This window comes from Pipistrellus hanaki, assembly GCF_964339955.1.
Source record: "Pipistrellus hanaki genome assembly, chromosome: X".
NCBI classification, from domain to species: Eukaryota; Metazoa; Chordata; class Mammalia; order Chiroptera; family Vespertilionidae; genus Pipistrellus; species Pipistrellus hanaki.
In genome coordinates, this window is record NC_140524.1 from 70,239,438 (window position 1) to 70,257,009 (window position 17,572).

A 17,572-nucleotide genomic window follows, 5' to 3' on the forward strand; every position below is an offset into this window, starting at 1 on the left:
ATTAAAATCAATATCCTCAACTATTTACTATTCTTCCCAGATGTTGTCACATAAACTTCATCAGCTTGGCTTCATTTAAGTTGTTGGATATATATAGCGACACTTCTAAGGCTAGGACAATCATGGTATTTGTTGTTAGAAACCTTCATTTACCCTGTTTCCCTGAAAATAACACAGTGTCTTATATTAATTTTTGCTCCCAAAGATGCGCTAGGTCTTATTTTCAGGGGATGTCTTATTTTTCCATGAAGAAGAATACGGTACACATTTATTGTTAAATGAAAATAAAGGAAATTTATTACCTGTATACGGTACGGTAGTACGGTAGTTGTCAACACAAACCAGACAAACTGAATCCTACAGTATCAAGAATTTACTCATTTATTCAATGACAATCATGTCATCATCTTCTGGAACATCATCATAACAATCCAATTTCTGAATTTCCTGGTGAATTTCTTGTGACTCCATTTCTTTCAGAATCAGTGGACCAAATCTCTCATGTTTAGCAATAGCACTGTCTTTAAATGAGTACTTCTTGTCAAGGTAGCCTGCTCGCAGTGCATTTGCAATGCAACTGTCAGTGATTTTCTTCCATGAATTCTTCACCTAAGTCACAACTTCTTGCAGTTTAGGTTTCACAAAGTTTCCACGCTGATTTCTCTCCATTCTATTTTCAATGTAGTCATTAATTTCTATGCGCAAATTGTCTTTGAATGGCTTGTTTATTGCAATATCAAGAGTCTGGAGATAGGCCATCATTCCTGCGGGAATCATTATCTGATCTATTTTTCTTTTGTGAAGAAATGTCTTCATGTCTTTAGTGTGGTGAGTGCTGGCTGCATCCCAGACTAGCAGACCTCTTTGGCTCCCTCGCATAACAAGCAGCAGCATTAAATCGACCCACTTCCTTATAACTGCTTGTGTGGCCCAGGCTTTTTCAGTTTCAAGAATAAAAACACCCAAAACACGTTCAATCTTTTCCTTCTTGCCCTTAGAAATGATTAAAGGTGGGATTTTAGTGCCATCCAGACGAATTGCCAAAACACAGGAAACACGTGCACTTTCGTAAGCAGTGGAGGGAATGTACACTAAGGAGGCACCCCGCTGTTCAATTGTTGTTTGAGATGATTGGCCCATAAACACTGCAGTTTCATCCATAGCAATCATGTTGGAAAGATTGTATTTAGAGAAGTCAGCATCACCAATAAAGGACTTGATTGCAAGTGCTCGCTTAATAATTTGAGTATCTTCCAACCTAAACAATGTTGTAGATCTTAAAGACAGTTCACTTCCCTGAAGGAAATTATCCAGCCAGTGTTGTGATGCTTTGAAGTCTTCGGGGGTTATGTCAAACTGTGGTGCCATTGCAAGGGCAAATTCTTGAATCTGAGCCCTATTCACAACCAAAGTCTTTGCTCTCCTGCCAACAACCCATTCACAGATCAGGTTTTCCAGCTCGAAAATAATGATTGCCGACCTGATCCACACTTGCGCTTTTTAGCATTTCCCTGTCCACTTGTTCAATGAGGTTACCATACTCTGCTCGCCATTTTCGGACCAATTGGATACTCAACATCTTCTCTTTGCAGAAAGCAGTAAGATTTTTGCCCCAAGAGTCTTCCACAATTCCTTTCTTGTACTCCATGGAGTAGCTTTTTCTTTTTGCGCTCATTTCTAGGGGTAAAAAAAAGGAACTGGGGTATCAAGGTGGGGGAAGGGGGATCACTTAAAATTACACGGGGGATCAGAGGGGGGAATCAAAATGGCACAGGAGAATCAGAGGGGGGATTACCATTTTTGTAACCCCTTTTGATCCTGTGTCATTTTGATTGCCCCCTCTGATGCTCCTGTGTCATTTTAACCTTTTGCACTCTGCTGTCCCCTCTCAGGGGACATCGGAATTCTAGCGTATCACTCGGATGTCCCCTCTCAGGGGACATTGCAGTTTATTAGTGATTACAGGGAATTGAGTTATTTCAACACACGTTTCCCCCGCAAAGTAGCGTCGAGTAGCTGGTAGCCAATGTCCAGAATGGTTCGGAGTGCAAAGGGTGAAGTGATCCCTCTCCCCCCACCCCTGTGCCACTGAACACCTTCACCAGACATCCCCCCTACCCCTTTATCAGACATTTACCCCCTGAGGCCTGCCTGGGGACTGTCACTGGGCTTGCTGGGGCCTGGATCTGGGCTGGAGCAGGGTCTGCCACTGACTGAGAACCTTCAGTCATCTTGAGGGCGGCCGCGAGCATCAGGTAGTGTCACCAGAGACAGACCAGCACTCACCACCTTCACCGCGGCCCGTCCACTCTAATCCTCCTGTTCTACACGCATCTGCGAAAGTCTCCTCTCTTTTGCCCCGCGCTCACCGCTCACTCCGACCTCCGCTCTGCCTCCACACAGCAGTGACATCAGGACTGCGCGTAACGTCACAGGGTAGCATGGTAATCTGCATGCTGTGGGAATAGTCTTTTAAGCGATTATTAGTCAACCTAACAAAAATTAACCAGTTCCTATTTCTCAATTTTGTGCTTAATGATCTCATAAAAGATTTCATCAAATGCCTTGCTAACTATGTCTACCATATTTCTCATAGCCATCAACTTAGTAACGATAAAAAAGAGAAATAAGTATTAGCTTAAACTGACTTCTTAGTCAATTCAAGTTGGCTTCTGGTGCTCATTCTTCTGTTTCTATGTTACAGCAAGTAATCCTTTCTAATAATAGAGTAATATGCAAATTAACCATCACTCTGTGACAAAAGTGGTGGTGCCCATAGACACAAGATGGTGATGCCCAGTCCTCTCAGGCCCGCCGGAGACCTGCAGTCCCATGGAGCGCTGACTATGAGAACCAGCAGCGTGGCCAAGGCTGTAGGCCTGGGAGGTGGCTGCACCCTCTGCGTGATCTGCTACTAGCCTCGGCGTGCATCCCTGGCACCATCTGCTTCCAGCCGTGGCCCTGGCCATCCACCTGGGAGGCTCCCGCACTCCCCCACCCCTCCTACCACAATCTGCTTCCAGCCCCAGCCCGGGCCATGGTCTTTCGAGGCGGCCGGCCCCCCCACTCCAAGAGATCCGTTTCCAGCCTGGCTGTGGGCCTGTGAGGCGGCCATGCCCTCCAGCGTGATCCACTCCCAGCAATGACCCAGGCCGTAGGCCTGTCGGCTGGGAGGCACCTGCACCCCTCTCAACTCGACCCCCTCCCAGCCATGGCCAAGGCTGTAGGCCTGTCAGCTGGGAGGTGCCCGTGCCCCTCTCTGCGCATTTTGCTTCCAGCCACGGCCAGGGCTGTGGGCCTAGGAGGCAGCTGCACCTCTCCAGTGCGATCTGCTCCCAGCTGTGGCCCAGGCCAAAGGCCTGTTGGCTTGGAGGCACCTGTGCCTCTCTTGGCATGTTCTGCTTTCAGCCACAGCCATGGCTGTGGGCCTGGAAGGCAGCCTCGCTTCCCCGGCGTGATCTGCTTCCAGCAGTGGCCAGGGCTGTAGGCCTGTCAGCTGGGAGGTGCCCGTGCCCCTCTTGGAGCATTGTGCTTTAACCCGCGGACAGGACTGTGGGCCTGGGAGGCAGCAGTGCCCCTCTCTGCATGTTCCACTTTCAGCCGCTGCCAGGGGCGAGGCCTATCGCCTGGGAAGCACCTGTGCCCCTCTCAGCTCTATCTGCTCCCAGCCAAGACCTGGACATTAGGCCTATTGGCTGGGACCTTTTTCCCTCTGGGAGTGTTCAGCTTTCAGCTGTGGCTATGGCTGTGGGCCTGGGAGGCAGCCGCGCCTCCCAGGCATGATCCACTCCCAGGGCCATAGGCCTGTCAGCTAGGAGACCTGCTCCTTTCAGCGTGTTCTGCTTCCAGCTTTGGCCAGGGCTATGGGTGTGGCTCTCCTGTGCGATCCACTCCCAGCCATGGCCCGGGCCTTATGGCCTGTTGGCTGGGAGGCATCTGTGCCCCTCTAGGCATGTTCCACTTTCAGCCGCCGGCAGCTTCTTCCCAACCTGCAAAACTTCAGCTTGATTCCCTTGTAAAGGGAAGAGAATAGGCTAGGACGTTCCCAGGAAACAGTGACAACTGGTTGCATGTGTGGACTGTGCTGGAGCTGTGTCCACAGCACTGTGGGAACACTGAGGAAGGAGCAAGCAGATCTGGCTGCAAGGATGGGGAGAGGGCCACAGAGACCTGGCCGACCCTCAAAGGCTGATAGAACTTTCATAGGTAGAGAGGATTGAGATTAAGAGGAGAAAGGCATTTTGGAAGAATTTCTAGCAGAAGGGAAAAAATGGGCCAAAAGTTTGTGGAAAAAAGGATAAGTACAGTATTAGTAGACCTCTGTGTGAAAAAGCCTTCCATCTAACAGACTTGGCTCCAATTGACTTTGCCCTTTCAAAATAATTTTTGGAGGGAAAGATGGACAGTTGATTACATGTCTAAAGTTTATAAAAGAAAAGGAAACTTTTAGAAAATATAAAAAAGTGTGAAATCATCTATAAACCTTCTACTTATACAAATATAAGCCCAACAACCACATGATATCACCTTACCAAGGTCTCATGAAATTCCTGTTTAAAAGAGTTTATTTTATGACACTTTTAGTTTGGGTTTACATTTTTACTAGTTTGTCAAGACCACGGCAGGTACACTGTCCAATATGTTAAAGAAAAAACCCTATCTAATAAGAGGGAATGTGCAGGGGAGGGCATTTGGAGGTGACCGGGCTGTCAAGGGAGAGCAGTAGTGGATGATTGGGCTGGCCGGTAGGCAGGGGAACAGTTAGGTGTCAATCAGGCTGGCAGGGGAGTTGTTAGGGGCATTCAGGCAGTCAGTCAGGCAAGCAGTTGGGAGCCAGCAGTCCCAAATTATGAAAAGATGTCCGACTGCCTGTTTATGAAAGGGCTGTGGGCACGCCTCTCCTTGTGGGATCGGGCCTAAACAGGCAGTGGGACATCTCCTGAGGGGTCCCAGATTGGAGAGGGTACAGGTTGGCCTGAGGGGCTCCCACCCCCAGTGCACAAATTTCATGCACCTGTCCTCTAATCCATTTATAATCTAGAATATGTATCAAATATACTGTTCTGTAATTTATGGAATTAACTTACCTCTTTTTTATTAATGTTGAAATTATATCTGCACCATCTTCTTGAACATCTTTTCTTCATGATTCCTCAAAGATCTTTGATATAGCTTCAGCATTCTCATCTGAATTACTCTTAGTTTCCTTGGCTAGAATTCATCTGTTCCAAGATGTTTGAACTTTTATTAAAGTATTTGAGGTCTCACTACCTCTTTACTCATATTGGGCTTCAGTTCCCCCAGGAAATGAGAAGGCAGAAGCAAAAGTAGTAATTGAGATATTTTACTTCTTTGTCATTTATCAGTATTACCAGAGGCCTGGTACACGAATTCTTGCACAGGTGGGTTCCCTCTGGGTGGTCTGAAGAGATTGGGTCCGAGCTCTCACCCCAGCCTCGCAGCCCCACAGCGCCACCTGCCACCCCGCCTTGGCCTGGCACCACCCCCTCACCTGCTCCACTATCCTGCCTGTGGGGCAGTCAATTGGGGCCAGGTCCCCCAACCAGGTCCCTCAGCACCTGGGAGCCAGGTGGTGGCCCTGCCACTGATGCTGGTCACCATCTACAGGTTGGTCAGTGGGGCGATCGGACCCCCACTCACACCTGCCTTGGCCTGGCGCCACCCGCTTATCTGCTACACCATCCCTCCACAGTCCCACTCTGGTTGGGGCCTGTCTGGGCCAGCAGTGCCTCCACTGCTACCCACTGCCACCCACTGCCAGTGCCGCATCGCGGATGACCGCCATCTTTCACTCCACCCACTGGTGATCAGTGCACCTCCTAGCGAAGGGTCAAACTCCCAGTCTTGTAGTCAAACGACCTCCCGAGGGAACATATGAACATTAGGCTTTTATTATATAGGATACTGCTGGCACAGGGTAGAGACCTGTTTCTTCCTCATTCAATTTTTTGTTCTATATGTACTTAAAAGTGCCCTTTTTGTTCTATGTTTGCACTTTGCAATTTAACCTTTTTATTTAAAGGTTCTTGTGCCCCTTTGACTTTTTTTTTCAGGTGTACAGTTTTGAGTTATTTTTTAATGGTTTTATTGAGAGAAATAATTCACATAACATAAAATTCACTGATTTAAACTGTACACTTTAGTGGATTTTAGCATATTCATAGTTGTGCAGCCACCACCACAATCTAATTTTAGAATATTTTCTTCATTTCAAAAAAGAAACTCAATGCCCATTAGCAGTCACTCCCATTCCTCTACCTTCGCTAGTCCTAGGCAATCACTAAACTATATTTTATCCTATCTAATAGAGTAATATGCAAATTAACCAACACTCCACCACACCCACAAGCCAGTCAGGAGTGAGTATGCAAATCAACCCAACCAAGTTGGCTGTGGCCACAGAGAGAGCAGGAGGGAGGCTTGGTTTTCTCCAGCGATGGAGGAAGTAAAAATTTCAGCACACCCTGGCCAGCCCAGGCCTCCACTTAAGGCTACAAAGTTTCAATTATAGAAGATAAATAAATCCCGACAAAAATGGCGGCAGCCACAGAGTTGGAGAGAGCAGGAGGCTAGAGTTGCCTCAATGATGGAGGAAGTCAAGCTTCTGCAGCTCTGGCCTGCTTTGGCCTCCACTTAAGGGTACAAAGTTTCTTTTTTTATATATATAATTTTTCTTTTTTTTTTTTTAAAGTATATATATAATGTATGTATATTAATATACATATCTCCTTTTTTTCCTCATTGAACTTCCCCAAGCCTCCCCTACCTCATCCCCTGCACTCATCCACCCCCGCAAGTGTCTAGTGTTTGTTGGTGTGCTTATATGCATGCATACAAGTCCATTGGTTGATCTCTTTCCCTCCTTCTCCAACATTCCCCAGCCTTCCCACTGTAATTTGACAGTCTGTTGGGTGCTTTACTGCCTCTGTATCTTTTTATTCATCAGGTTATAATATTCTTTATTTTCCAAAAATGAGTGAGATCATGTGGTATTTTTCTTTCATTGCCTGGCTTATTTCACTTAACATAATGCTCTCCAAGACTATCCATGCTGCTACAAATGGTAAGAATTGCTTCTTTTTTTATGACAGTGTAGTATTCCATTGTGTAGATCACATGTGTCAAACACAAGGCCCGCGGGCCAAATCCAGCCCACCAGGCCTTGCAATGTGGCCCGCACCGCGCTGTCATCACTGCACTCCGCTGTCAGTTTATGACATTGTCAGTTTATGACTGTTCAGTAAACCATTCGGCCCGCGATTTAGGCTGGATTTTAGATTTTGGCCCCTTCTCTGATTGAGTTCGACACCCCTAGTAGATGTACCATAGTTTTCTAATCCACTCATCTGCTGATAGGCATTTAGGCTGTTTCCAAATCTTAGCTATGGTGAATTGTGCTACTATAAACATAGAGATGCATATTATCATTTCTGGTTGGTGTTTCTAGTTTCTTGGGATATATTCCTGGAAGTGGGATTACTGGGTCAAACGGGAGCTCAATTTTAGATTTTTTATGAAACTCCATACTGTTCTCCACAGTGGCTGCACCAGTCTGCATTCCCACCAGCAGTGTGAGAGAGTTTCCTTTTTCTCCACATCCTTGCCAACACTCGTCGCTTGTTGATTTTTTGATGATTGCCATTCTGACAGATGTGAGATGGTACCGCATTGTTGTTTTGATTTGCATCTCTCAGTTAATTAGTGATTTTGAGCATGTTTTCACGTGTCTCTTGGCCTTCCTTCTGTCTTCCTTCGAAAAGATTCTATTTAGGTCCATTGATCGTTTTTTGTTTTTTATTGGATCATTTATCTTCTTTTACTAAATTGTATAAGTAGATGCTGGAGATTAAATCTTTATTAGTGATAACATTTGCAAATATGTTATCCCATTAAGTGGGCTTTCTTGTTGTTTTGTTGGTTACTTTTGCTGTAAAAAAGCTTTTTATTTTGATGTAGTCCCGTTTGTGTATTTTCTCTTTAGCTTCCATTGCCCTAGGAGCAGTATCAGTGAAGTTCTTTCGGCATATGTCTCAGATTTTGCTGCCTGTGGATTCCTCTAGTATTTTTATGGTTTCCCATCTTATGTTTAAGTCCTGTATTCATTTTGACTTTATTTTTGTGTATGGTATACGTTGGTGATCTAGTTTCATTTTGTTGCATATATCTGTCCAATTTTCCCAACACCATTTATTGAAGAGACTGTCTTGGCTCCATTGTATGTTCATGCCTCCTTTGTCAAATATTAATTCAGCATAATGGTTTGTGTCAATATCTGGATTCTCTATTCTATTCCATTTGTCTATCTGTATGTTCTTGTGCCAGTACCAGGCTGTTTTGAGAATTGTGGCTTTGTAATACAGCTTGATATTTAGTATTGAGATCCGTACTATTTATTATTCTTTCTCAGGATTGCTGTGGCTATTCACGGTCTTTTTTTTATTCCAGATGAATTTTTGGAGGTTTCTTTCTAGGTCTGTGAAATATGCCATTGGTATTTTAATGGGGATTGCATTGAATCTATAGATTGCTTTGGGTATTATGGACATTTTAATGATGTTGATTCTACCAATCCATGAATATGGTATGTTCTTCCATCTGTTTATATCTTTTTCTCTCTTTTTTTTTTTCAGTATCCTATAGTTTTTCGTGTGTAGGTCTTTTACTTCCTTGGTTAAGTTTATTCCTAGGTACCTTAATTTTTTTGGTGTGCTGGTAAATGGGATTGCTTTTGTAGTCTCATTCTATAAATTCACTATTAGTTTATAGAAATGCCATAGATTTCTTGGTGTTAATTTTGTATCCTGCTACATTGCCAAATTTATTTATTAAGTATGTTAGATTTTTTATGTAATCTTTTGTGTTTTTTATGTACAATATCATGACATCTGCAAAATAAGGACAGCTTTACTTCTTCTTTTCCAATATGGTTGCCTTTTATTTCTTCTTGTCTGATTGCAATGGCTAGTACATCCATCACTATGTCGAACAGGAGTGGTGAAAGCAGGCATGTTTGTCTTGTTCCTGTTCTTAAGGGAAATGGTTTTAGTTTTTACCCATTGAGTATGATGTTAGCTGTGGGTTTATCATATATAGCTTTTATTATGTTAAGGTATGATCCTTCTATTCCCACCTTGTTGAGAGTTTTTATCAAGAAAGTGTGTTGGAATTTGTCAAATGCTTTTTCTGCATCAATTGATATGACTATGTGATTTTTATCTCTCAATTTGTTTATGTGATGTATCATGTTTATTAATGTGCAAATATTGTACCATCCTTGCATCCCTGGGATAAATCCTTCTTGGTCATGGTGTATGGTCTTCCTGATGTACTCCTATATCCGATTTGCTAGAATTTTGTTAAGGATTTTGGCATCTATTTTCATGACGGCTATTAGCCCATAGTTCTCTTTCATTGTGTTGTCTTTATCTGGTTTTGGTATTAGGGTGATGCTGGCTTCATAGAAGGAGCTTGGAAGTGTTCCTTTCTCTTAAGTTTTTTGGAATAGTTTGAAGAGTATAGGTTTTAGTTCTTCCTTGAATGTTTGGTATAAGTCCCCTGTGAAGCCGTCTTGCCCTGGCTTTTGTTTGCTGGAAGCTTTTTAATGACTGCTTCAATTTCTTCCATAGTTTAGATTCTTCCTGATTGAGTTTTGGAAGGTTATATTTTTCTAGAAATATGTCCATTTCCTCCAGGTTGTCCAGTTTGTTTGAATAAAGTGGCTCGTTGTTTTTTGTAACAATACTTTGTATTTCATCGGGGTCTGTTGTTATTTCACCTCTTTCATTTCTGATTTTGTTTATTTGGGTCCTCTCTTTTTGCTTGTTGGTGAGCCTGGCTAGAGGTTCATCGATTTTGTTTATCCTTTCAAAGAACTAGCTCTTGGTTTTGTTGATCTTTTATATTGTTTCTTTGTTCTCTATGTCATTTATCTCCGCTCTGATTTTGATTATTTCCTTCCTTCTGCTTACACTGGGCCTTGTTGCTTTCTTTCTAACGCTCTGAGTTGTAGGGTTAGGTAATTTATTACCAATGTTTCTTTTTGCCGGAGGCTTGTAGAGCTATGAATGTCCCTCTCAAGACTGCTTTCGCTGTGTCCCATAGATTTTGGATTGTTTTGTTTTCATTTTCATTTGTGGCCATGATATTTTTTATTTCTTCCTTGATCTCTCTGATAACCCAGTCATTGTTTGATAGCATGCTGTTTAGTCTCCATGTGTTTAATTTCTTTGGTTTGTTTTTATTGTAGTTGATTTCCAGTTTTATGCCACTGTGATCTGAGAAGATACTTGGTATGATTTCTGTCTTCTTGAATTTGAAGAGACTTTGCCTACGTCCCAATATGTGGTCTATCTTTGAAAATGACCCATGTGCACTTGAGAAGAATGTATATTCTGTGTCTTTGGGGTGAAATGTTCTGAAGATGTCAATTCCATCTGGTCTAATGAGTTATTTAGAATTGATGTTTCTTTGCTGATTTTTTATTTAGAATATTTTTCCAATGGTTATAGGGGGGTATTAAAGTCTTCTACTATTAGTATATTGCTGTCAATCTCTCCCTTGATATCCTGCAGGAGTTTTTTTTTATGCATTTGGGTCCTCCTGTATTGGGTGTATATATGTTTACCAGAGTTATTTCTTCTTGATGGATTGCTCCCTTTAGTATTATGTAGTGGACTTTCTTATCTCTTGTTATGTCCTCCACTTTGAGATCTATCAGATATAAGTATTGCTACCCCAGCTTTTTTTTTTCTTTTTTTTTTCATTTACATTCGCCTGGAAAACGTTTTTCCATCCCTTTACCCTCATCTGTGTGCGTCTCTTTTTCTGAGGTGGTTTTCTTGTAGACAGCAGATATATGGGTCTTGTTTTCTATTCCAATCCATTACCATGTGTGTTTTGATTTGGGCATTTAATCCATTTACATTTAAAATTATTATTGATAGGTACTTATTTGTTGCCATTCTTATTCTTTACCCCTGTGTTCCTTCTTTACTTCCAATATTCTTTTTTTACAGCAGACCCTTTAGCATTTCTTGCATTGCTGGTTTGGTGGTAATAAATTACCTTTGTCCTTTTTTGTCTGTGAAGCTCCCGATTTCACCTTCAATTTTGATTGATAGCCTTGCTGGATACAGTATTCTTGGATTCAGACCCTTCCTTTGCATGACTTTGTATATTTCATTCCATTCCCTTCTGGCCTGATGAGTTTCTGTTGAGAAATCAGTTGCTAGTCTGATGGGGGTTCCTTTGTGTGTAACTTTCTCTCTCAGTGGCCACTTTTAAGATTCTTACTTTGTAGTTGGTATTTGCCAATTTAATTATAATGTATCTTGGCATCAGTGTTTTGGTGTTCATTTTGCTTGGGACTCTGTGAGCTTCTTGGATTTGTGTGTGGTTTTTTGTTTTTTGTTTTTTGTTTTTTTCCATATATCCGGAACATTTTCTGTCATCATTTCTTCAAACAGGTTTTCTATTCCTTGCCCAGTTTCCTTTCCTTCTTCAACCCCTACTATGTGGATGTTGTTGTTTTTTCCTGTTGTCCCAAAGTTCCCTTAGGCTCTCCTGCTTTTTAATTTTCTTTTCTAGAAGCTGCTCTACTTAGGTATTTTTCCCCATCTTATTTTGTAGCTCACTGATGCATTCCTCTACTTCTTCTAGTCTATTCTTTATGCTTTCTATTGAGTTCTTTACTGCAGCGATGTAATTTTTCATCTCTTCTTGATTCTTTATTTTCTCTTGGTTCTTACTCATGTTGTCGAATTTGTCTTTCATTCTCTTCAGCCACCTATGGCCATTTCTCTGAATTCTTTCTCTGATAGGTTGCTTGCCCGTAATTCATTTAATTCCTTTTCTGGTGATGCCTGGTTTTCGTTCATATGTGGGCTGTTTCTTCATCTTCCCATGGTCTCTCTTCTCTTGATGTCTGCTTATGTAGTTCTCTCTCTCCCTATCCCCAGCGAAATCTGACTTTTTTTGTGGTGGAGTGAAGAGCTCCTTTGAATCCGCGTATTTGTGCCAACTGGGGACCAGTATTCTGGGACTCCTATCTGTTCAGTGTTTGTTGCAGTTGTGGATTTTCAGGCTTCTGATAAGATCCACTTTCCCTTTCAAGATGACGAGGTTTCCCCGTCCGCACCCATAGCTCTGGTAGGAGACCATGCTGCAGCTGCAGTGGGAGCTCCCCAGTTAAGGAAACCCCTCCAGCATTCCCCCACCTTCTCCTGGAGTTTAGCTGTCCCTCAGCTTGCCAACAGATACTCTCTGTGAGATCCTCAGCTGCTCCTTTTCTGCTCCAGGACAAGGCTGGAACATGTCTGTGTATTCTCCCGCCATTTTCTCCATCTTCTTGAACAAATAGTCTTGCTGCATTTGTATTCTCCCTCTGATATTATTTTGAAACCAATCTCAGACATGTTTATTTCAGTTTGTACCTGAAAAAAGTCCTATTTTATATAATAAAGAGGGAATTTGCAAATTGACCATCACTCCAGCACAAAGTTGGTGTACCCACAGGTGAAGCCAAGTCCAATAAGGAGCCTTAAGGAGCAATCAGCAGGGACCAGAGACTACACCCTCCCCCACCCCTGTGGGGTTTGACAGGAGTCCTCAGGCTGTGCCCCCCTACTGGCAGGGCTTGACAGGGGACCTCAAGATACGCTTCCCATCCTGATGCTGGGCTAGGGGACCTCAGGCCACTCCCCTTGCCCCAGCACTGGGCCAGGGGACCTTAGTCTACACTCCTTGTTTGGCTGGGCTTGACTGGGGACCTCAAGGTGCCTTCATTCTTTTTTTGTCTTTCATTATTTTCAGCCACCTTCTCAGTTCCCCCAGTGCTGAGTTGGGGGAACTCCGGCCTCGCCCCTGCCCAGCAGGGCTTGACAGGGGACCTGAGGCTGCGCTTCCTTGCCTAACGGAGCTTGATGGGGGACCTCAGGCCATGGGGGCTTGACGGGGGATCTCAGGCTGGGCTTGACAGGGGTCCTCAGACCATGGGGGCTTGACGGGATCTCAGGTCGTATCCCCCACTTGGTAGGGCTTGACTGAGGACCTCAAGGCACACCCCCCCGCCCCAGTCTGTGCCGGGCCAGGGGACCAGAGGTTATGCCCCCTGCCCAGCAGGGCTTAACAAGGGTGGGACTGGCCAGGTCTAGATATAGCCCAATGGTGTGGGGGCCGGTGGGGTCTGGGTCTCATGTGACTTTGAGGTGCATGTGGGTGTGTGGGGATTTGATTCTGGGTCCCATAGTGAGCCCCAGACTCTGACAGGAAGAAGATTTTCATATACATTTTACTAATTTTCTTTCATATCTGACACTTCCACTATAGAGAAAGGGAAAATAGCAATATTAAATTATTTCCTCTAATTAATCCCCTTTTAATGTGCAGGAATTTCGTGCACTGGGTCACTAGTTTTAAATAATCACCTAAAATTAATAATAATGCCTTAATATAATCAAATGTCTAATCAGTGTTCACATGTCCATTAGTCTTATGATTTCATTTGTCTGGGTCATGAGCCAAACAAAGTCCATACATTGTTATTAATTTACTAGAGCCCAATGCACAAAATTCATGCAAGAGTAGGCCTTCCTTCCCCCGGCTGTTGGCACCGGCTTTCCTCTGGCACCCAGAACCCAGGCTTCCCTCACAGTCCCAGCTTCATCCAGAAGGTTGTCTGTCTAATTAGCATATTATGCTTTTATTATTATAGATAGGTCATCTTCAATAGGTACCCCCTCCCATCTTTGCTTCCGAGCTTCAATGTTTTCATTCATAAGACAGGATTTGAATGTATACTCTCCTCAGAAATGTGAGGATTAAGTAAACTCATAGACAGTGAGTGGCCAGATTATTATGATCTCTGAACACATAATAATCTGGCCACTCAGTGTGTGTGTGTGTGTGTGTGTGTGTGTGTGTGTGTATTTTAGAGGCCCGGTGCATAAATTCATGCATGGGTGGGGTCCTGCCAGCCTGGTCAGGGGTGGTTGGCTAGCCTGCCTGCTGGTCAAACTCCTGATCAAGGGGGCAATTTGCATATTAGCCTTTTATTATATAGGACTAGGGGCCTGGTGCACGAACTTCGTGCACTGGGGAGGTGTCCCTCAGCCCAGGCTGCCCCCTCTCATATACTGGGAGCTCTCAGGGGATGTCCTACTAATGGCTTAGGCCTGCTCCCCATTGGGAGCAGACTTAAGCCACAGTCTGGCCTCCCTTTGCTTGAGGCAACCGGGCTGATCAGGAAAAGGCGCCAGCCCCATCGCCCCACTGCTGCAGTCACTGCCAGTCACCACAGCTGCCAAGGTATTTTCATCAACATGGATTCCAGTCCCTTCACCATGAAAAAATGACAATTTTCTTTAAGCATTTTCAAGATATGTCTTTCATAAAATGACATTTCTTTATTTTTCATTTTATTCTCACTTGAGGATATGTTTCCATTGATATTTTCCCCTTCCCTCTGATCCCAAGCTCAGCCCCTTCCCAAGCCAAAAACCCCTGCCCCAGGCTTTAGGCTTGGAAAGGGGTTCCCCCTCAGAACCTCTGATCACAGGCTCAGCACCTCCCCAAGCTTAAAGCCTCCGCCCCAGGCTTTAGGCTTGGGAAGGAGATATCCCCCCCCCCCCCCCCCGGCATCTCTAATCATATGCTTGGCCCCTTCCTAAGCCTAAAGCCTCCACCCTCTCCCCCCCCCCCCACCTCTTCCCCCTGCCCGGAACCTCTGATAGCAGGCTCGGCCCCTTCCCAAGCCTAAAACCTCCATTCCAGGTTTAGGTTTGGGAAGGGGTTGCCCCCCCAACCTCTGATCACAGGCTAGGCCCCAGGCTTTAGGCTTGGGAAGGGAACCCCCGCCCCTCCAATCACAGGCTCGGCTCCTTCCCAAGCCTAAAGCCTCTGCCTGATAGCCTGCTGGGAGTGACCAGGGTGCCCAGGAGGTTCCCTGGAACCAGGTATGTATGCAAATTAACTTCCATCTTTGTTGGGTTAATTTGCATACTCACTCTGATTGGCTGTGGGCATAGCAAAGGTATGATCAATTTAAATGTTTCTATTATTAAGTAAGATATATACTGAGTGTCCAGGTTATTAGGCGCTCAGAGATCATAATAATCTGGCCACTCAGTGTATATAGGACATATAACTTAATTTCTGGTGTGTAGTAGCCTCTTTGTACTTATTAATTCTGTCTTCTGTGTTTTTATTTGCTCCGAGTGGTGGTTAATAAGGAATATGTGTATTTTCCGGCGTATAAGACGACTTTTGAAATAAAAAAAAGTCAACCGAAAAAAATATATATATATATATATATATATATATATATATATATATATATATATATATATATATATATCCGGGGGTCGTCTTATACGCCGAGTATATCCCGAAAAACGTCTCGATATGCCGCTAAACGAATTTTCCAACTTGATCCCGAAAATCGTCTGGATATGCCACTAAACGAATTTTCCAACTTGATCCCGCACCAATCACTCACTGCAAGGCTGCTCGGACCACCTCTCTAACTCAGCCAATCCAAGCAGGCTTTTTATGCATGCAAATTATACATGTTCTGTACTCGAAGCTACACTGTGTTCTAGTAAAAAGCCTGCTCAGATTGGCCAGAGTCAGAGAGGCGGTCTATTAAAAAAAGAACTGGTGTTGCCTCGGAAGTGGGGGGTAGTCTTATACAGTGAATATAGGCCTAAACCTACGTTTTAACTGTAAAATTAGGGGGTCGTCTTATACGCCCGGTCGTCTTATACGCCGGAAAATACGGTATTTATAGATAAATCCAGCTGAACGAAGACCCCCCCCTAGAAGCTTCAGATGGTGGTTGTCAACATTTGAGGTAGACTCTGTGGATGGAAGAGGCTTATAGGTGTGTGCAAAAACCTTTTTCTTAGCTAACACAATATTGCCAAAGCCAAGCTGTTCCCCACTGTTAGAGGAAATGATTTTATCCTTATTGAGAACTAGAAAAGTTGCTAGCCCCTCTAGAATATTTTCAGAGAGTAGATATGGCCCATCAGAATTGTGGTGCATATTACTGTACATAACTGGGGGTGAAGGAAGGGGATGTATTCAAGTGTCTGATTTGTTTTGTGAGACCAAAAGGTTTATGACAAATCACGGTTGAGTCTTAGATCAAGTGGAGCTGCCTTTTGCTGAAGAGAAGCTAATTAGAAAACCAGGCATAGGTATATAAGAAGCAGACAGCAGAGAGAAAGATAATGAGTTTGATTTTGGACATGTCAGATTTGGAATAAGTATTGGAAGAGTCCCTAAAGAAAAGGGAAATTCTGAGCTTGAGCTTAGAAGTAACATCTGGGTTGGAGATAAACATTTGGAATCTATGGGTGAGGTCTCCCAGGTGAGTTGTGTAGAGAAAGACTAAATAATGAGTGAGACAACATTAAATATTAGTAAGGAGCACTGATACTTAAGAGTCAAGGGTAAAAGAGCCAACTAAAGAAGTCAATGGAAGAGAGTGTCTAGAAAGAAGGGATTATCACCTGTGTCAAATGCTTCGGAGTAGTTACATAAGATGAGGACTGAGAAGAGACAGACGGATTTGTCCATTGAGGTTTTGGGGATATTTGCCACAGTGGTGTAGGTTGAGTGGTAAGGAATCAGGGCAGGTTACATCAGGTTGAGGGGAGAATTTAACTACCATTATGAATGTGGTGTTTATCTTTTTTATTAAATTTCTTATTCTTGTATACCTTAATGATGTGGTATTTTATGTGTTTCTAAACTTTTCATAGTTTTATAAAATATGTGGGGTTTTTGTCACTTTTTTTCCTGCTCAATGTTATGTTTGTGAGATTCATCCATCTTGATGCATATAGCTGTATTCTTTTTATTTTAAACTAGTCTTGGGTTTTCTAATATAAAATCATATCAGTAAAAAGAAAGTGATCTCTTTGCCAATATTTATTTCTACCATTTCTCATATTTTTTTATTAGTAAGGAAAAAGATACACCCTGGACTTGTGAAATTGCTTTCCTCGAGTGGTGGGGCGAATAATCTAGTTTCTGATTTTAATTGGAATGGTTTTATTATTGTAATATTTGGAATAATTGCTACTGGTTTTGGTAAATGGTATTTAATTCTTATAGTACCAAAAGTCTTTTTTATGCTGTACTTTAATCTCCTTCAGTTATATATTTTAAAGCTCAAATTGTCTGTTTCCTTCTCATTAAATGCCAATTCGAAATTTTCTGCTTCTCTCTCTCTTTGGCTTCTGGATCCACTTAAGTGTATTGTTATTTTCTTTACTTTGCTCATTGGGGCTCAAGTCTATTGCTGGTCCCTTAAGTCATAGCAGCTGTGTGTGTGGAAAAGGCACAGTGGTTTGTGTCCATGAGACAGCACTGTAGAAGCATTATGTTGCCAGTCAGCTTGTCACACCTTGATGGGAAACATCAAGAGGACACCTCTTTGTACTCTTGTTCTCTGGTGCTGTCCTTGTCTCAAGGTAGAGAGGACTCAACCCAACACCTCAGTTTCTTCTCAGCATTTTCAGGTCCAGTGAAACCTGGCACACTCACA

The 17,572-nt window shown here is 43.3% G+C and overlaps 1 protein-coding gene across 1 annotated transcript in view; it reads left to right on the top strand.

Annotated features, from left to right (window-relative positions):
• Positions 1–17,572, top strand: part of KIF4A (kinesin family member 4A) — a 143,095-nt gene that overhangs the window by 18,625 nt on the left and 106,898 nt on the right. The gene's annotated exons all lie outside the window — the stretch shown is intronic.